The following is a 22,042-nucleotide window of genomic DNA, read 5'->3' on the forward strand; positions in this document are numbered from 1 at the left end:
TGGAGGGTAGGTAGTGCTGAGGAAGCAATGCGATTGCAGAAGGACTTAGACAAATTGGAAGAATGGGCAAAAAAAGTGGCAGATGGAATACAGTGGTGGAAAATGTATGATAATGCATTTTGGTAAACGGAACAATAGTGCAGACAATTATCTAAGTTGAGAGAAGGGTCAAAAATCAGAGGTGCAAAGGGACTTAGGAATCCTTATGCAAGACACCCGGAAGATTAGTTTACAGGTTGAGTCTGTGGTAAAGAAGGCAAATGCAATGTTGGCATTTATTTCAAGGGGAATGGAATATAAAAACAAGGAGATAATGCTGAGCTTTTATAAGACACTAGTCAGGCCACACTGGGAGTATTGTCAACAGTTTAGAGCCCATAACTCAGAAAGGATGTGTTATCGTTGAAGAGAGTCCAGAGGAGGTTCACAAGGATGATTCCGGGAATGAAGGGGTTAATATATGAGGAGTGTTTAGCAGTTTTGGGCCTGTACTCACTGGAATTTAGAAGAATGCAGGGTGGGGGTTGGGAGGTCTCATTGAAACCTACTGAATGCCGAAAGGACTAGATAGGGTGGATGCGGAGAGGATGTTTTCTCTGGTGGGTGTATCCATTAGAGGGCACAGCTTCAAAATTGAGGGGTAACCTCTTAGTTTAGTCAGAGAGTAGTGAATCTGTGGAACACTCTGCCACAGACTGTGGTGGAGGGCAGGTTCGTGGGTATATTTAAGGCAGAAGTTGATAGTTTCCTGATTGGTCAGGGCATTGAAGGATATGGCAAGAAGGGAGGTGTATGGTGTTGAGTGTGATCTGGGATCAGTCATGATAGAATGGTGGAGCAGACTCAATGGGCTGAATGGCCTAATTATTCTCCTATATCTTATGATTTAACTGTACTGACTGCTCAGGTATGTGGTCATGCTAAATGACTGGACAGGTAGAGGATAATGTGGAAAGTGAGACTTTATTTACATTATTAAGAACACTAGAGAATACTAATCTTTTCATATTGTCTATATTAAAGTAGAGTGCAGATGTACATTAGTGTGGAGATTCAAGAAATGCAGGTAGATATAACAAGAGTTTAGGAAGAAGAATGCTAACTTGGGCTTTATTCTTAGGAAACATATGCATAAGTGGAATGAATTAATCTGTGAAAGGACAGAATTTTACTTAGATCACATCTAGTTTACTTACTTTTGGCTTCCTTACCAAAGAAAAGATATATATGTATAGGAGAATCAAGGCAGCGTTGATTCATTAAATAGATCCCCAAGGTGAAGGACTTGTTTTGGAAGGAAAGATCAGCTGGTTCATATATGACTCTGAGCCACTATCAGCCTGCCTTTTGACTGATGATACTTCCAAGTCCTTCTACATCAGTGCCGATTAGTACAATTGAAATACTTGTAAGCATGAGAATATTTGAGAATATTTGGTCTTTTATACTTATATATATATAATTAAAACAATTAACTTGTGTACATTAATCAAAATTAATGTTAATGGAATACTTCGAAACCTTAGCCTAATTTACCTTTGTAAAAAAGGTCAGCTGTGGCAGGGACCAGATTAGATATGTCAATGGTGGCTAATATAAGACAGTGGAAGCTAGATTCCAAGTGCATCCAACCTGTCCACCCAAGGATCTCCACTGGACATGGTGTTGATTCCAGAAGCAGTGTGGGCATCAGATTTTGTTTTTCATTGTAGAAGTTCCATGTCACAGAATCTTGTAATACACTGGTTCCCTACAGAACCATTGGCTAAGATTCAGATTGACCCATGCTCTCTTTCAGTGAAATCATTAAAACATGAAGTGGATCGAGAGGGTAGATAGAACATAAAAGAGTACAACAGAGGAACAGGCCCTCAGTTCATGATGCTGTACTGTATTAATTAAGCAAATAACTAATAATTAAACTAATTCCTTCTGCATGCACATAGTTTTGATCCCTCCATTTTCTGATTCACACACAAAATGCTGGAGGAACTCAGCAGGCTAGGCAGCATCTATGGGGGAAGAAAAGTACAGTCAACATTTCGGGCTGAGACCTTTCACCAGTACTGATGGAGGGTCTCAGCCCAAAACATCGACCATACTCTTTTCCAATAATGCTGCCTGGCCTGCTGAGTTCCTCCAGTATTTTGTGTGTGTTGCTTAGATTTCCAGCATCTGGAGATTTTTAAAAACGTAAACACGAGGAATTCTGCAGATGCTGGAAATTCAAGCAACACACATCAAAGTTGCTGGTGAATGCAGCAGGCCAGGCAGCATCTCTAGGAAGAGGTGCAGTCGACGTTTCAGGTCAAGACCTCCCTCCCCTTTCTCGATCTTTCTGTCTCTATCTCTGGAGACAGCTCATCTACTGATGTCTACTATAAGCCTACCAACTCTCACAGCTATCTGGACTATTCCTCTTCTCACCCTGTCTCTTGCAAAAATGCCATCTCCTTCTCGCAATTCCTCCGTCTCTGCCACATCTGCTCTCAGGATGAGGCTTTTCATTCCAGGACGAGGGAGATGTCCCCCTTTTTCAAAGAAGAGGGCTTCCCTTCCTCCACCATCAACTCTGCTCTCAAACGCATCTCCCCCATTTCACACACATCTGCTCTCACTCCATCCTCCCGCCACCCCACTAGGAATAGGGTTCCCCTGGTCCTCACCTACCACCCCACCAGCCTCCGGGTCCAACATATTATTCTCCGTAACTTCCGCCATATCCAACGGGATCCACTAAGCACATCTTTTCCTCCCCACCTCTCTCTGCTTTCCACAAGGATCGCTCCCTACGTGACTCCCTTGTCCATTCGTTCCCCCCGCCCATCCCTCCCTCCTGGCACTTCTCCTTGCAAGCGGAACAAGTGCTACACATGCCCTTACACTTCCTCCCCTACCACCATTCAGGGCCCAAGACAGTCCTTCCACTTCACCTGTGAGTCGGCTGCGGTGATATACTTTATCCAGTGCTCCCGACGTGGCCTTCTATGTATTGGCGAGACCCGAAGCAGACTGGGAGATCGTTTTGCTAAGCACCTACGCTCTGTCTGCCAGAGAAAGTAGAATCTCCCAGTGGACACACATTTTAATTCCACATCCCATTCCCATTCTGATATGTCTATCCACGGCCTCCTCTACTATAAAGATGAAGCCACACTCAGGTTGGAGGAACAACACCTTATATTCCGTCTGGGTAGCCTCCAACCTGATGGCATGAACATTAACTTCTCCAACTTCCGCTAATGCCCCACCTCCCCTTCGTACCCCATCTGTTATTTATTTATATACACACATTCTTTCTCTCTCTCCTTTTTCTCTCTCTGTCCCTCTCACTATACCCCTTGCCCATCCTCTGGGTTTCCCCCCCCCCATTCCTTCTCCCTGGGCCTCCTGTCCCATGATCCTCTCATATCCCCTTTGCCAATCATCCGTCCAGCTGTTGGCTCCATCCCTCCCCCTCCTGTCTATCTCCCCCTTCCCCCTCCCACTTTCAAATCTCTTACTAGCTCTTCCTTCAGTTAGTCCTGATGAAGGGTCTCGGCCCAGAACGTTGACTGTACCTCTTCCTAGAGATGCTGCCTGGCCTGCTGTATTCACCAGCAACTTTGATGTGTGTTGTCTGAAGATTTTTGCTTGTTTTCCATTTTCTGCATGTTCGTGTGCCTGTCTAAGAGATTATTAAGCACCTCAATCAAATTTACCTTCACCACTACTTCAGGCAGTGCCTTCCAGATACCCACTACTCTGTGTAAAAAACTTGTGTCGCATATCTGCTTTGAACTTTAAATGCATTACCTCTGATATTAAACATTTCAACCCTTGGGAAGATACTGACTGCCTAATCTATCTATATATTGATAAACTTATAAACCTTGATCAGATCTCCCGTCAGCCCCACTGCTGCAGAAAAAGAAGCAACCAAAGTTTGTCCAAATTCTGTTTAGAGTACATGCCCTCTAATTCATGCAGCATCCTGCTAAACCTCTTATGTACCTTCTCAAAATCCTATACATCCTAATGAAATAACTAAATTTGACAATTACGAATGATATAGAAAACTAACTGACTACTGCCCAGTGACACTGATGCCAATCATCGTGAAATGCTTGGAATAGCTGACAATGGCACACATCAAAAACTCCACTCCTGCCACATTGGACATTCACTAATATGTTTACCAAAAGAACCGCTCTACAACAGATGCTGTAGCATATGTCATGCACCTGGCTCTGACACATCCAAAAAACAAAGACAGTCACATCAAAGTGCTGTTTCTAGATTTCAATTCAGCATTCAACATTATTGTTCCACAGACCTTGGTGAACAAACTCCTTCTCGGTCTAAATACACTCATGTGCAACTTGGTATTGGCATACCTAGTGAACAGACCTCAGACAGTCAAGATGCACAACCACTCCACCCTCCCATCCTCCACACCATGGGTACCCCTACCACCCCAGGGATGTGTGTTGAGTCCATTGCTGTACACTCTGCTCGTACGTTACAGTACAACCGCAGCTGAACACCTGAGCAATCACATCATCAAGTTCGCCGATGACACAACAGTGATAGAGCTCATCACCAACTACAGTGAGATGGTCTAAAGAGAGGAGGTGGAAGAGCTCGAGTCCTGGTGAGGAGATGGATACCGATTTCAGGAGAACTTTCACCACTCACACGCCCTTTTACATCAGCAGCATGCAAATGGAAACTGCAGGAAGTTTCAGCCTCCTGTGGGTTCACATCACACACAGCCTCTCATAGAAAACATAGAAAGCATAGAAAATAGGTGCAGGAGTAGGCCATTCGGCCCTTCGAGCCTGCACCGCAATTCAGTATGATCATGCCTGATCATCCAACTCAGAACGCTGTACCAGACTTCCCCCCATATCCCCTGATCCCTTTAGCCACAAGGGCCATATCTAACTCCCTCTTAAATATAGCCAATGAACTGGCCTCAACTGTTTCCTGTGGCAGAGAATTCCACATATTCACCACTCTGTGTGAAGAAGTGTTTCCTCATCTCGGTCCTAAAAGGCTTCCTCTTTATCCTTAAACTGTGACCTCTAGTTCTGGACTTCCCCAACAATGGGAACAATCTTCCTGCATCTAGCCTGTCCAATCCCTTTAGAATTTTATACATTTCAATAAGATCCCCCTTCAATCTTCTAAATTCCAGAGAGTATAAGCCTAGTCGATCCAATCTTTCATCATATGAAAGTCCTGCCATCCCAGGAATCAATCTGGTGAACCTTCTTTGCACTCCCTCTATGGCAAGAAAGTCTTTCCTCAGATTAGGGGACCAAAACTGCACACAATACTCCAGGTGTGGTCTCACCAAGGCCTTGTACAACTGCAGTAGTACCTCCCTGCTCCTGTACTCGTATCCTCTTGCTATGAATGCCAGCATACCATTCGCCTTTTTCACCACCTGCTGTACCTGTATGCCCACTTTCAATGACTGGTGTACAATGACACCCAGGTCTCGTTGCACCTCCCCTTTTCCTAATCGGCCACCACTTAGATAATAATCTGTTTTCCTGTTCTTGCCACCAAAGTGGATAACCTCACATTTATCCACATTAAATTGCATCTGCTATGAATTTGCTCACTCACCTAACCTATCCAAGTCACCCTGCATCCTCTTAGCATCCTCCTCACAGCTAACACTGCTGCCCAGCTTCGTGTCATCCACAAATTTGGAGATGCTGTATTTAATTCCCTCATCTAAGTCATTAATATATATTGTAAACAACTGGGGTCCCAGCACTGAGTCTTGCTGTACCCCACTAGTCACTGCTTGCCATTCTGAAAAGGTCCCGTTTATTCCCACTCTTTGCTTCCTGTCTGCCAACCAGTTCTCTGTCCACATCAATACCATACCCCTAGTACCATGTGCTTTAAGTTTGCACACTAATCTCCTGTGTGGGACCTTGTCAAAAGCCTTTTGAAAATCCAAATATACCACATCCACTGGTTCTCCCCTGTCCACTCTACTAGTTACATCCTCAAAAAATTCTATAAGATTTGTCAGACATGATTTTCCTTTCACAAATCCATGCTGACTTTGTCCGTTGATTTCACCGCTTTCCAAATGTGCTGTTATCACATCTTTGATAACTGACTCTAACATTTTCCCCACCACCGATGTCAGGCTAACTGGTATATAATTCCCCGGTTTCTCTCTCACTCCAATTTTTAAAAGCGGGGTTACATAAGCCACCCTCCAATCCTCAGGAACTAATCCAGAATCTAAAGAGTTTTGAAAAATTATCATTAATGCATCAACTATTTATTGGGCTTCCTCCTTAAGCACTCTGGGATGCAGGCCATCTGGCCCTGGGGATTTATCTGCCTTTAATCCCTTCAATTTACCTAACACCACTTCCCTACTAACATGTATTTCCCTCAGTTGCTCCATCTCACTAGGCCCTCGGACCCAGTATTTCCAGAAGATTATTTATGTCCTCCTTAGTGAAAACAGAACCAAAGTAGTTATTCAATTGGTCTGCCATGTCCTTGTTCCCCTTGATCAATTCACCTGTTTCTGACTGTAAGGAACCTACATTTGGCTTAACCAATCTTTTTCTTTTCGCATATCTATAAAAGCTTTTACAGTCAGTTTTTATGTCCCCTGCCATTTTACTCTCATCATCTTTTTTCCCTTTCCTAATTAAGCCCTTTGTCCTCCTCTGCTGGACTCTGAATTTTTCCCAGTCCGCAGGTGTGCTGCTTTTTCTGGCTAAGTTTTATGTTTCTTCTTCGGAATTGATACTATCCCTAACTTCCCTTGTCAGCCTCGGGTGCACTACCTTCCTTGGTTTATTCTTTTGCCAAACTGGGATGAACAATTGTAGTTCATCCATGTGATCTTTAAATGCTTGCCATTGCAAATCCACCGTCAGCCATTTAAGTATCATTTGCCAGTCTATCTTAACTAATTCACATCTCATACCTTCAAAGTTACCCTTAAGTTCAGAACCTTTGTTTCTGAACTAACTATGTCACTCTCCATCTTAATGAAGAATTCCTCATTCCTCAATACCCAGTCTAGAATGGCCTGCCCTCTAGTTGGTTCCTCGACATGTTGGTTCAGAAAATCGACCCGCATACATTCCAAGAAATCCTCTTCCTCAGCATCCTTACCAATTTGGTTCACCCAATCTATATGTAGGTTGAAGTCACCCATTATAACTGCTGTTCCATTATTGCACGCATTTCTAATTTACTGTTTAATGCCATCCCCAACCTCACTACTACTGTTAGGTGGCCTGTACACAACTCCCACCAGTGTTTTCTGCCTCTTAGTGTTATGCAGCTCTACCCATATCGACTCCACATCCTCCCAGCTAATGTCCTTCCTTTCTATTGCATTAATCTCCTCTCTAACCAGCAATGCTACCCCACCTCCTTTTCTTTCATGTCTATACCTCCTGAATATTGAATATCCCTGAATGTTGAGCTCCCATCCTTGGTCACCCTAGAGCCATGTCTCTGTGATCCCAACTGTATCATATTCATTAATAACTATCTGTACATTCAATTCATCCACCTTGTTGTTAATGCTCCTTGCATTGACCCAAAAAGCCTTCAGGCTTGTTTTTACAACACTATTAGCCCTTATACAATTATGCTGAAAAGTGGCCCTTTTTGATTTTTGCCCTGGATTTGCCTGCCTGCCACTTTTACTTTTCACCTTACTACTTTTTGCTTCTACCTTCATTTTACACCCCTCCGTCTCTCTGCACTTGTTTCCATCCCCCTGCCACATTAGTTTAAGTCCTCCTGAACAACAGTAGCAAACCCTCCCCCTAGGATATTGGTTCCAGTCCAGCCCAGGTGCAGACTGTCCTGTTTGTACCGGTCCCACCTCCTCCAGAACTGTTTCCAGTGCCCCAGAAATTTGAATCCCTCCCCCTTGCACCATTTTTCAAGCCACGTATTCATCTGATATATCCTCCTATTTCTACTCTGACTAGCACGTGGCACTGGTAGTAATCCAGAGATTATTACCTTTGTGGCCTTACCTTTTAGTTTATCTCCTAACTCCCTAAATTCACCTTGTAGGACCTCAACCTGTTTTTTACTTATATCATTGGTACCTATGTGCACCACGACCACTGGCTGTTCACCCTCCCACTCCAGAATGTCCTGCAGCCGCTCAGAGTCATGCTTGACCCTTGCACGAGGGAGGCCACGTACCCTCCTGGAGTCTCAGTTGCGACCGCAGAAACGCCTATCTATTCCCCTTTCAATCAAATCCCCTACCACTATAGCTCTCCCACTCCTTTTCCTTCCCTCCTGTGCCGCAGAGCCACCCATGGTGCCATGAACTCGGCTGCTGCTACCTTCCCCTGCTGAGACATCTCCTCCAACAGTATCCAAAACAGTATATCTGTTTAGGAGGGAGATGACCTCAGGGGACTCCTGCACTACCTGCCTACTGCTACGCTGTCTATTGGCCATCCATTCCCTTTCTGCCTGTGTAGCCTTTACCTGCAGTGTGGCCAACTCACTGAACGTGCTATTCATGACTTTCTCAGCATTGCAGATGTTCCAGTATGAATCCAATCACAGCTCCATCCGCTCAATGCGCTCTGCCAGAAGCTGCAGCTGGACACATTTCCTACACACATATTCGTCAAGGGCACTGGAAGTATCCCTGATTTCCCACATGCTGCAGGATGAACAAACCACAGGGCCGATCACAGCTGTCATGACCTATCCAATATGCTACAGTCTTTCCGCCTTCCTTGGTTCAAATAAAATACCACTGCAGACCGGTCTCCTTTTAACAGAACTTACCTGGCCTTACGTCACTTGGAGTGAAGTTTGTCCTCAGCCTCTGCTCGCCGAAGCCTCTCGAGACAATGCCTTCCTACTCTGTCTCCCTCTACTCCGTCGCCCGCTCCATCAAACTGCTGTCTTTTAAACACTCCAGCTGCCTCATGGTCCGACTTACACACGCTTGCGCAGTCCTGCCCCATTCAACCGCCGAAGAAAATGGTACCAGAACACAGTTAAGAGAGCTCATCAATGCCTTTACTTCCTGAGGAGGCTGAAGAGAGCTGGACTTTGCACATCTATACTTACATCTTTCTACAGATAAGCAGTAGAGAGAGCGTGTAGAGAACAAGCTGCATCACTGCTTCGTATGGAAACTGCACTGTGGCCGACAGGAAGGCTGTACCACAGTTAAGTTAAAACTTGACACCAGCTTACCCTCTATCAAAGCTGTGTATACTGAAAGGTGCTGGATAAGGTCCAGTAACATCATGAAGGAACCCACCCACCCTGCTCATGGACTGTTTGTCCTACTCCCATGAGGGAGGAGGCTATGGACTATCCATGCTAGGACAACCAGACTCAAAAATAGTTACTTTATCAAAGCAGTAGGGCTGATCAACATCTCCACTCACTAACTCCACCACTATTTTTTTTAATTTTCCATCAGTCATCTTATGTACAGCCTAACGTCATGGACATCATAGGTATTCACATTTATTATGTTATTTTTATTTTTTTTTCTCAGCTGAGGCTGGTAAAACCTCGGGTATGGGCATAGCCAAGCAGCAATGTTAGTGTTGATTGGCAGAAAGTCTCTAGTTCATTTCATCTTTGACTTATTGTATTAATTCCCATATAGGAACACAGAACAGGAATAATGCCTCAAAGCTGATTATGTGTCATCTACATCCTCCTGCCTTTAACAAATGCCCTAACCTTAACCCTAATGTCAAATGCAACAAATAAAACTAACATCAGCTTTGAAATTTCCATTCAAATCAATATCTGGGTGAGAAAATTCCCATCTGCCAGCAACTCTTTTACTGAGAAATAAGCTTTTTTTTCCCAATTTCACTCCTGCATTCTATAAATATTGAATTGTTTCTTGTCTCTCCATGTTCATCATCTCTGCTTGTTTCTCTTTCTTTCCTTCATCTCTCTTATCCTGAAATAACTATGTTTACAATTATCCTGAACAATAAACTTAAAGCACTATATTCACACAACAAAATAAAATCTTGAAGTCGAAATCTGTTGAGTTATATTGTTATTTTTCCAGTTGCATGTTTTGAATGTTTAAATATTTTTATTTTTTCCAGACTAAAGTAATGAAATTTTCAAAGATGATAACTGATGTGTAATAGCCAAAATCGCACAACACAAGTACAAAGATAACAGTTTGATTTTGGCCAAAGCTTCATTATATTTGAACCCTTTAATGTAAAATGGAAAATAAGGTAATATATACATTATATAGCATATGGTTACATTAGAAAGAATGCAGAAGAGATTCATCAAAATGTGGAATGGAGGTCTATAGTATTAAGGAGAGATTGGATTGGTGAGTTTATTCTGCCTCTGATGTAGCAAACTGAGGGATGACCTCATAGACGTTTATAAAATTATGAGGGGCATGAAAATAATAGATAGTCAAAGCCCTTTTCCTACTGTAAAGATGTGAGGACCAAAGTTCCCAGGTAGAGGCTGGTGGGTATGTGTAACAAGCTAGCAGAGGAAGTGGTTGCGGCAGGTACAATTAGAATGTTTAAAAGGTGTTTGGCTAGGAAAATGATAGAGTGATATAGGCCTAAAAGAGATAAATGGAATCAACATGATATCACAGTGGGCATCGACATATTGGGCTAAAGGACCTGTTTCTGTGCTGTACAGGCTGATATACTACACATCATGTTTTCCACTTTAATGATTTCATAATCATAACCTTAGAAGGATATCGCCAAATTGTATTTGACATAGATTGTTGATTAACATGCTGAAACATTCTTATTCAGTGCTTTAATTAGAAGAACTGTACTCTTCTAAAGTGTATTTGGTGAATCAAACTTTGTGTGTATTTACCCCTCCTAGAAACCCAGCCATTCCATATACATGCATACTCTCTATCATAATGATTTTTCAAAGACCATTCTGAATTTTTACAAAGTTAGCATTATTTCTTTGTTCTTTTTTATTATGCAATTATTCTTTCCTTCGTATCAGGCTTAGTGCAGGTTGCTAATTCTAGTTCTCTGCTTATAGGGTCCCATATAATGCTTTAAATTCTACTTGTGATTTGTTCTTGATATTACACAAAGGCACATGATGAATTACTTGATCAAATGTTCCTTTTACAAAACAGATAAAATAAAATATCTTCCTACTCACCAAATATATATAATATTTTGGCATCATGTTAAAAGCTGTAAAATAATTTTGGTTTAGATGGGTTTCCGAATTATTTCAATCTAATGGTTTGGAATACCTTCTAAACCCATCCATTAGATTATATTCTTGTAATTTATTTCCAGCTTTGTTACATTTGAATTTTCAATTTATGAGAGCAATAGTCATAATTTCATTACATCCATATAAACGTTAAAGCATTTCCACAGTTGTAAACTGTAACTTATTTTTGATTCTCAGCATGCTTTTTATTATTCCATCATATAAACCTATAGAAATATATAAATCGTGACCATTTCCAGCTGGCAAAAATCTGCCAAAATCGATATTAAACCTCCAAATTCTCCTTGAATTGTTTCAAACGTTGCAGCAAAAATCAATTTGGAAAAATTTACAAAACTTTTTTTGGTAAATTTGAAGAACCATATGATCCATCTTACCCAAATCTGAATTCAGTAACAAATTTGTTCAAGAAAAGAAGCAGGATTTCCAATGTTACAGGAAGTGGTAAAATATTTCTTTACATTCTGCAATGAAAACAGATCATCGATGAGAAAATTAATTCAGCCTCTCCCTGTTCTGCCAAGCAGAATGTAAAGTCCTGAAATTTAGCTGGTACATAATCCCAAAGTTTCTAACGCCATTGAACTATTTAGGAGTTTAGTACTTGTGTTGATCATTTCTTGTCTGATGTATATTTTTCTGGTGTTACTGCTATATTTATTTCCACTGGCTGTCCATAGTAATAGTCAGCACAGGTTCTGGGTGTGGTATTAACAGACGGGAAGATTTTAAGTGAGTACTGTGTGTTGTTACTGTGAATAAGCCACACAGAGACCAGAGTTAGTGAAGGTCATCAGCAGAAGCAGACATTCAGGAAGAGGTCTAGTGGAAGACTTTCTGGGAGAAACTTTAAGTAGAATCTCCCTGAACTCAAAGAACATCAAGTTTTTATACTCTTAAGAACAAAGATAGCCTTGGATGTTTAAATACAATTTCAATAATTATGATTGTGATGTTTACTTTAGAACTTTGGTTGCAGACAAATGATTCTATTGAGTTACATATTGACAATGGGGTCACATCAGAACATGAAAATATTCAAACACTTTTACTGGGACAGAATAATCCACATGAATGACATCAAAGCTGAGGACAGAGACCCAAATATTCAGAATTAGGCCTTCAAGGATACCGTTGAGAAACACAAATATCGCAGTAAGGGGATGAGTTATACAGCTCTCGTTACATGCACATACAGTTCAACTCTTTGAGTGATTATGCAGAAAGTTTGAAGTTAATAACTCATCTCCTTCTACCTTAGACCACAAACTTATCAATCACCCTTGCTGTGGACCACTTTCTGGAGGTCCAAGATGCCGACTTCTACAAAGAAGGGATCCGTATGCTCCACGACCACTGGACTAAGTGTTTAAATGTAGGAGGGGACTATGTTGAAAAATAAATGTGCTAGGTTTTCTAAAATTGACTCCTTCTACCTTAGGCCACAAACTTATTAATCACCCCTCGTCGGAACCCAGCATTTGAGAGATGAGTAAGATGAATGGGAATGATTTGTCGGCTGTTGCACTGTTGCAGGCATCATCTGGTGTTTTGGAATGGGGTATTTTCATGTGCCTTCATTCCCTCCTCCTACCCCTTCCTAGCCATATGAATCAGGGGCTGGGCCAATCCAAGCAAAGCTGGGAATGCTGAGCAGACTCAGTCCGTGAGGCTGGCGGAGGGCTACTCTTCTCTGCCTCTTTGCCACACCCTGACAGCTTTTTCTGTGACCCACTCCCACATACTATTGTTTATTTCTGATTTGTTGTGGTTACAAACAGTTCTCAGGTATGAAATCCTGTTGTAACCTGGGAATGATAGATGTTTAGGGGAGAGGAGGATACCAGTGCTTATATTTAAAGATAAAGAATGAAATTAAAAAACAATATTTCAGTTAAAAAGTAAGATTGCATCTGTTAATGCAATGTATATTCATCTGAGCATGTTGACTCACATAATATGCTGGAGGAACTCTGTAGATCAGGCAGCATTTGTGGAAGGAAATTTATGGAAGTTGACATTTTGGGCGAGACTCTGTCAGTGGATGTAAGTTTACATTAAGATTGCAATTAGAAGTCATGTCAAAAGGGGAATAGACTTTAATCTGCAATCCTAACTCAACACTGATGTTTAGAAAGCATAGAACCAGATATCACAAGAACAGGCCCTTCAGCCCACCGTGTCCGAGCCAATCATTGAGCACCTAACTATCAATTACACTAATCCAACACTAATCACATTTTATTCATTGATGCTTTTAGTGAATGTTGGCGATGACAACGTATGAATTCTCAGTCTGTTTTCATAGCACTGGTTCCCACTTGATATGACAATCTGAAAGTTAGTTTTAATTTCTAAACAAAAATACGTGACTTAGAGCATTGTGAGCCTTGCTAAGCATTTTTTCCTTGTAATCCTTTTGCAATAAGATTAAAATGCAAAAGTGCACATGAAATTAATTTATGGTCCTATTACTCCTTTGATGCAAATTTGTATCCATCTGTTTTATAATACCAAAGGAAATGTAATTTCATTTTGAATAGAAATTTCACATTGGGCAAGCTTCCTCTAAAGAAATTGTTACAGTTGTTTATTGCTTGTAAAAATGATAAATGGCAATTGTGTTTTTCATACACACAGTTTACTGTTTACATCAGCAGCTTGTTGGACTTCAGTTCCACAGGTTTAGGGAAGGAGACAGGAACCGGAGTGGGATGGTGTTGGGATGAGGGTACATATGGGTAGGTTTTGAATGGCATGTGAGCTATTTGAGGCTGATCAATTTGGGACTGAATGCTAGTTCAGGAGTAAAACTGCAAGAAAGTTCACAAGGGAAACAATGCGTTATTTCAAATAGACTGTAATATCTCAGGATGTCTTTCGTATCACACAGTATTTGTATACTTGTGAAGAAATTGTAAAGAAAATGCTGTAGGTTGCACCCTTTGCATCCATTTTCCATTGTTAAGTACTTAAGACAAGCCATGGACATTGTTGAACATTTAGCAAATGAGAGTTATATTTAGATGAATCTCACAAACAGAGCCAGGTTATATCCTAATGGTTAGGATGTGCTGAAACAGTCAAACATTGCTTTTTATGGTTAATTTACCTGGAAAAATAGTAGATAGTTCATTTTTTGAGGGAAATATATTTATATCATATTAGTTCAATGTGATGTTACTGTTTGTTTTGGTATCTTACTCTCTCGAATACCAAATAGATTTTATGGGTCAAGGACAATATTTTGTAGCTGATTGAAATATAAAGTAGTATCACCACTTACAAAGCAAAATGCAGTCATCGTTAAGGATCCGTCAATTCTCAGATGTAATTTCATGTTAAGTAACTTTTAAATTTTGAGATTAACTGTAAGACAGGTCACCATTTAAAAGTAATTATGATTTCCCTGAGGGTTCAACATGTGGTGTTACCAATGAGAAATGCTAAATATGTTCTTAACAATTTTTGTGATCGATCAGAAGAATCACAAATTGCTTATTATTGCTGAACTCTCCTGTAAAAGAGCAGTTTATCTTTTCCATCATTGCTGTCGTCAGTTAATTATTTGTTTAATGAGACATATGGCTTCAGTTTATCTTGAGAATGATTGTTTCGGAACAATAATTGTCACCAGTAATTCAATGGAAGTAATTAACCTCACATGATAGTGGATCTACACCAGTTTAGATGCACATATACAAACATTTGTATTTACCTCTAATAACTTAAAGATCTGGGGTTTTATGGAGTTTCCAATTAGCTAGAGAGAGAGGGGGAGATTAGGGTTTCCTTTGCTGGTCTTTGGAAGACTGTGATTGGGCTGGCGTAAAAGCCACAAAGGACATCCACATTGATGAGGCTGGAGGAGTGAGGATTAAATAGAAAACTCAAAGGGGGATTGTTATGCTTTGTACCGCCAAAACATAAAACTAATTGAAAGGAAAAGACAGAGTCTGAAATGCAAGTCTAATTTAGCTTTTACTTTAAGTGAGGTGCTCACATATGACGTGACGGTATGAGGAAGTATGCCATGCGTGTACTTTTACTTATAGACTGGAATGAATTATTTGAAGAATGAGGAATGCTTATTCAAACAATATATTTATGATATTCCTCAAATACTACTGAAATGTTAAATACACAGCACTCCTCCCTGCTTTGCTATAAACTCCAACTCAATATAAAATGCATCTGAACTATACACAGTTTACTATATTGTACAACTGCTATATAGACAGCCACGTCATAGTAAATTTCATATTATCCTATTCAGGCCCAAATATTTAATCGTGTTCTTACTTTCATGGGATAGTGTCATATCTGACAAAGGAAATCATTCTGCTTGGCAGGTGAAACTTGTGGCTGTGAAAACAATTTCAGGTTCTGGGGTCTCCTCCATGGTGGCTGTAGGAGTCGACGCGGACACTGCAGGAAGTGGTCCCGACAACTCTGGACACCTTTCTTCTCCTTTACTCAGCTCTTCTCTCTGGATCTACTTTGACCTTTGGTTCTATACTAGTCATTGGTTCTTACTCTCTCTTTATCCCACTATTTAGCTTTCTCATGTTCTCTTTCTCAACTTTTTGTTCTACTAGTTTCTTGTGAGTATCTCTGAAATGGTTAATTTCTTGACAAATGATGTCTTGCTTATCTCTTTCATTTCCTAGCAATTATATCATCATCCTTTTTTTCCCTTTTTTCTTCTTTCAAGGATGTGCACCTTGATCTTGGGAAGATGCATTTAGTTGCATATAGTCCTTCTATTGCTCCCTTCAGGATCCGATCTCTCCTCTTGATTTCCTCATCCTCAACATATCACATAAATCCTTTGTTTCTGTATCTCCATTGACTCTTTTCTTTTTGGCCTTCCACTCATCCATCTGGGCTTTGGTCATTGCATCCACTTTTATAAGCAGCTTTTTGTCTCTCCCACTTGAAGTTCATGCAATAACCTTAAGCATGCGGAATAGATTCTGGTTCCTTATACTCACAAAAGCTCAATGCTTGCAACTTTACTGGAGCTCCTTGAACTCTCTTCCAACTTAAAAGGAAGCCATGCTTTGCAAATAACTGCCTGATTAACATATCAGAAACTTTCTCAGGTTGCCTATAAAACTATTGTAGTCAGACCACTGTTTTTGTGAATTTCACACTTCCTCTGAGCAGTATGGTTCTTCCAGCAATAGTTCATGATGTACAGCATGGAGACAGTTGTGGTATCATCCAGTACCTTTCTCAAGTTGCTTTCAGGGGATGTGGCAGACAAATGGTGGTTGGATCCCTGTTCTGTTCGCTATTGGGGGAGAGTGTAGAGCACACCAGGATACCCAACTGAACTTTATTGATAACCCTGCTTTTACAATATGTGAACTCCTTCCACATGGGAGCGGCTAACTGAGTGGCACAGGAATAACACTATTAACTACCACTACATGCCCCCTTCTTGAGGAAAAAGAAGAAAAACTAGGTATGATTCTTGCAGTGGGACCTCAGAGGTAGGAATCTTGGCTTTGATGCCTGTGCCACATGATAGTGACTGTAGAAATAGAATGAGGTGGAGGGTAAATGGATAGCTGAAGAATTAGAGCAGGGGGCAGGGATTCAGATTTCTGGATCATTGTGACCTCTTCTGGGGCAAGTGTGACTTGTATAAAAAGGATGGGTTGCACTTGAATCCAAGGGAGACCAATATCTTGGTGGGGAGGGTTTAAACTAGATTTGCAGGGGGATGGGAACCAAAGTGAAGAGGCAGAGGATGGGGAGGTTGGAGCACAAGTGGAGACAGCTTTTATGGAGTTTGTGAGGTAGGATAGGCAGATGTTAGAGCAAAGATGCACTCAGCCTGATGATTTGAGATGTGCCTATTTTAATGCAAGGAGTATCATAAACAAGGCGGATGAACTTAGAGCGTGGATCAATACATGGAACTATGACGTTGTGGCCATTGCGACGTTGGATGTCTCAAGGGCAGGAATTGCTGCTGAATGTGTCAGGCTTTAGATATTTCAAAAAGATCAGAGAAGGAGGCAAAAGAGGTGGGGATATGCCAATGCTAATTAGGGATAGTGTCATGGTTGCAGAAAAGGAGGAAGTTATGTAGGGATGGTCTACTGAGTCAGTGTGGGTGGAAGTCAGAAACAGGAAAGGGGCAATAATTCTACTGGATGCTTTTCATAGACCCCCCCAGTAGTAACAGGGATATCAAGGAGCAGGTAGGGAGGCAGATTCTGGAACAGTGCAATAATAATAGGGTTGGTGTGATGGGTGATCTTAACTTCCCTAATATTGATTGGCATCTCCTTAGCACAAAGGGTTTTGATAGGGTGGAGTTTGTTAGGTGTGCAAGAAGCTTTCCTGATACAAGATGTAGATAAGCCATCTAGAGGAGAGGCTGTACTTGATCTGTTATTGGGAAATGATCCTTGTCTGGAGTCAGATCTCTCAGTGGGAGAGCATTTTGGAGGTAGTGACCACAACTCCATCTCCTTCACCATAGCGCTGGAGAGGGATAGGAGCAAACAATTTGGGAAAGCATTTAATTGGGGTAGGGGGAAATATGATGCTATTAGGCAGGAACTCGGGGGCATAAATTGGGAGCACATGTTCTCAGGGAAATGCATGGCAGAAATATGGCAAATGTTCAGGGAATATTTGCATGGAGTTCTGCATAGGTATGTTCCATTGAGGTAGGAAAAGGATGGTAGAGTTAAAGAACCATGGTGTACAAAGTATGTAGAAAATCTAGTTAAAAAGAAAAGAAAAATCTACAAAAGGTTCAAGAAATTAGGTACGGTTAGTGCTCTAGAAAATTACAAGGTTGCTAGGAAGGAGCATAGGAGTAGAATTAGGAGAGCCAGAAGGGGCCATGAGAAGGCCTTGGTGAGCAGGATTAGGGAAAATCCCAAGGCATTCCACAAGTATGTGAAGGGCAAGAGGATGAGCCGTGTGAGAATAGGAGCAATCAGGTGCAATAGTGGAAACGTGTGTATGGAGTCAGTGGAAGTAGCAGAGGTACTTAATGAATACTTTGCTTCAGTATTTACCAGGGAAAAAGACCTTGACAATTCTGGGGATGACTTAAAATGGACTGAAACACTTGAGCATACAGACATTAAGAACGGGGATGTGCTGGAGCTTTTGAAAAGCATTAAGTTAGATAAGTCACTGGAACTGGATGAGATATACCCCAGGCCACTGTGGGAAGCGAGGGAGGAGATTGCTGAGCCTCTTTTGACGATCTTTGCATCATCAGTAGGGATGAGAGAACTATCAGAGGATTGGAGAGTTGCAAATGTTGTTCCCTTGTTCAAGAAAGGGAGTAGAGATAGCCCAGGAAATTATAGACCAGTGAGTCTGACTTCAGTGGTGGGCAAGTTGTTGGAGAAGATCCCTAGAGGCAGGATTTATGAGCATTTGGAGAGACATAATCTGATAAGGGATAGTCAGCACGGCTTTGTCAAGGGAAGGTCATACCTTACCTTCTTTGAGGATGTAACAAAACACATTCATGAAGGTAGAGCAGTGGATGTAGTGTATACAGTATAGATTTCAGTAAGGCATTTGATAAGATTCCCCATGCAAGGCTCCTTCAGAAAGTAAGGAGGCACGGGATCCAAGGAGACCTTGCTTAGTGGATCCAGAATTGGCTTGCCCACAGAAGGCAAAGGGTGGTTGTAGATGGTTCGTAATCTATATATATATAAAACATCAGATATGCTGATGACATCGTACTAATAGCTGAGTCAGAAACAAAACTTCAAGAACTACTCACTATAGTGGCAGCAGAAAGTAATTGCACAGGCCTCTCAATCAACACCAAGAAGACAGAAAGCATGGTCATCTCCAGAAATACAAACATCCCACATGTTTGATCAAGATTGGAAATACAAACATCAAACAAGTCAACAAATTCAAATATCTTGGCAGCCTAATAACAAGTAATGGCAGGTGCAACAGAGATATCAAATACAGAATAGCAATGATGAAAGAAGCTTTCCAAAAAATGAAGATCATATTAACAGACAGAAAGATGAGCACGTACACTAAAAACAGAATACTGCAGTACTACATTTATTCTATCCTGACTTATGGAAGTGAATGCTGGACCATTTCTCTAGCAATGGAAAAGAGACTAGAAGCAGCTGAATTATGGTTCTGCAGGAGAATGTTAAAAATATCATGGACCACACACACATCAAATGAAGAAGTTCTCAGAAGAGCCCAAGCAGTTTATCACTCATACCAACAATAAGAGAAAGACAACTCAGATTCCTAGGACATATCATGCAGAAAGATGAACTAGAAGAACTCATACTCTCTGGAAAGATTGAGGGGAGTAAACCTAGAGGAAGACCTCAGCTTATGTACATCAAAACATAGCCAGGTGGCTACACATCAAGGAAATGGAAGTCATCCAAAAAACGAAGGATAGATCTATATGGAAAACCATGATCACCAAAGTCCGCATCGGATATGGTACCTAGACAGACAGATTGTTCGTATTCTGCATGGAAGTTGGTGACCAGTGGTGTTTGGCAGGGATCTCTTCTGGGATCCTTCTTCTTTGTGATTTTTATAAATGACTTGGATGAAGAAGTAGAAGGGTGGGTTAGTAGGTTTGCTGATGACACAAAGGTTGGAGGTGTTGTGGATAGTCTGAAGGGTTATCAGAGGTTACAGCGGGACATTGATAGGGAATGTAACTGGGATGAGAAGTGGCAGATGGAGTTCAACCCAGATAAGTGTGAAGTGGTTCATTTTAGTAGGTCGAATTTGAAGTCAGAATATAATATGAATGGTAACTCTTGGCAGTGTGGAGGATCTGAGAGATCTTGGGGTCCGTGTCAATAGGACACTCAAGGCTGCTGCGCAGGTTGGCAGAGTTGTTAATTCAACAACCATGGGCGTGGGCTCAAGAGCTGTGAGGTAATTTTACAGCTATACAAGACCTTGGTCAGACCCCACTTGAAGTGCCTCAATTTCAATACTATAGAGACAGTGCAGATGAGACTTACAAGGCTGTTGCCTGGAATGGAGGCCGTACCTTATGAGAATAGATTGAGTGAACGTGTCCTTTTCTCCTTGGAGTGACGGAGGATGAAAGGTAACTTGACAGAGGTGTATAAGATGGTGAGGGGCATTGATCGTGTGGATAGCCAGAGGCTTTTTCCGAGGGCAGAAATGGCTCACACAAGGGGGCATAGTTTTAAGGTGCTTGGAAACAGGTACCAAGGGAATGTCAGGGCTAAGTTTTTCACACAGAGAGTGGTGGGTGCGTGAATGCACTGCCGGCAGTGGTGGTGGAAGTGGATACCATAGGGTCTTTTAAGAGAATGGAGCTTAGAAAAACAGAAAGCTATGTGCTAGGGAAATTCTAGGCAGTCTCTAGAGTAGGTTACATGGTTGGCACAACATTGTGGGCTGAAGAGCCTGGAATGTGCTGTAAGTTTTTATTTCTATTTTCTTTGTACTTCCTGTCTATCGAACTGCATTGAAATGACAGTCACTGAAATTGAGCGATTCAGTTCACTTTAGCCATAGCACATAACTTACGCTCCTTACAGAAACATAAAAAAGAATTGCCATCATTATAACTGTCTTTCACTTGGTTTTCCTCCTTTTTTTTTCTTCTTAGAACAGTCTTATTCTGTGAAATGTTTTCAACATTAGGACTCGTTAACAAAAAACTAAATCTAATAGAGGTCAGGGTAGATAGCTGAACATTCCAGCGAAGTAAGAGGATTATTCTGCCTCTTTAATCACTTGTCCATATTAGGTTATGGAGTATATCTCTGTGGTGGGACAGATAAACAACCAGATTTGCTATAGGTTCTGGAAGTGTTACAGTGAATGGAGATTCTTGAACAGGTGCATATACCTCAGGTAAGTGGTCCATGTCATGAGCATCAGACCACTCTATTTCTTTCTCTAACTTTTGTGGACTTTGAAGATGCATGAACGTAAGAAATAGGAGCAAGAGTAGGCCATCTGGCCCATTGAGTCTGCTCCAACATTCATTGAGATCATGCCTGTTGGCCATGGACTCCTCCATCTACCTGTCTTTTCCCCACAATCTTTAATTCCCTTACTATGCAAAAATCTATCGCACCTTGTCTGATATATATTTACTGAGGTAGCCTCCACTGCTTCATTGGGCAGAAAATTCCACAGATTCACCATTCTCTGGGAAAGGCAGTGCCTCCTCACCCCCATCTTAAATCTATTCCCCTGGAATCTTGCGGCTATGTTCCCTAGTTCTAGTCTCACCTATCAGAGGAAACAACTTTCCTGCCTCTATCATACTTCCATAATTTTATATGTTTCCATAAGATCTCCTCTCTTTCTTCTGAATTTTAGTGAGTACAGTCCCAGGCGACTCAATCTCTCCTCATCATCTAATCCCCTTATCTCTGGAGTCAACCTGGTGAACCACCTCCAAAGCCAGTACATCCTTCCTCAAGTAAAGAGATAAGAACTACACGTAGTACTCCAGGTGCAGCCTCACCAGTACCCTGTACAGTTGCAGCATAACCTCCCTGCTCTTAAATTCAATCCCTTTAGCAATGAAGGCCAACATTCCATTTGCCTTCTTGATAGCCTGCTGCACCTGCAAACCAACCTTTTGTGATTCATGCACAGGCACTCCCAAGTCCCTCTGCACAGCAGCATGCTACAATTTTGTACCATTTAAATAATAACTTGATCTTCCATTTTTCCTTCCAACGTGGATAAACTCACATTTACCAGCTGTGTACTCCATCTGCCAGACCCTTGCCCATTAACTTAA

General features: G+C 41.4%; 1 protein-coding gene across 4 annotated transcripts in view; it reads left to right on the forward strand.

Annotated features, from left to right (window-relative positions):
- LOC134355592 (protein unc-13 homolog A-like) overlaps nucleotides 1-22,042 on the forward strand; it is a 1,022,883-nt gene that overhangs the window by 684,719 nt on the left and 316,122 nt on the right. The gene's annotated exons all lie outside the window — the stretch shown is intronic.

The sequence above is a fragment of the Mobula hypostoma genome, chromosome 13 (assembly GCF_963921235.1).
Source record: "Mobula hypostoma chromosome 13, sMobHyp1.1, whole genome shotgun sequence".
Classification (NCBI taxonomy): Eukaryota; Metazoa; Chordata; class Chondrichthyes; order Myliobatiformes; family Myliobatidae; genus Mobula; species Mobula hypostoma.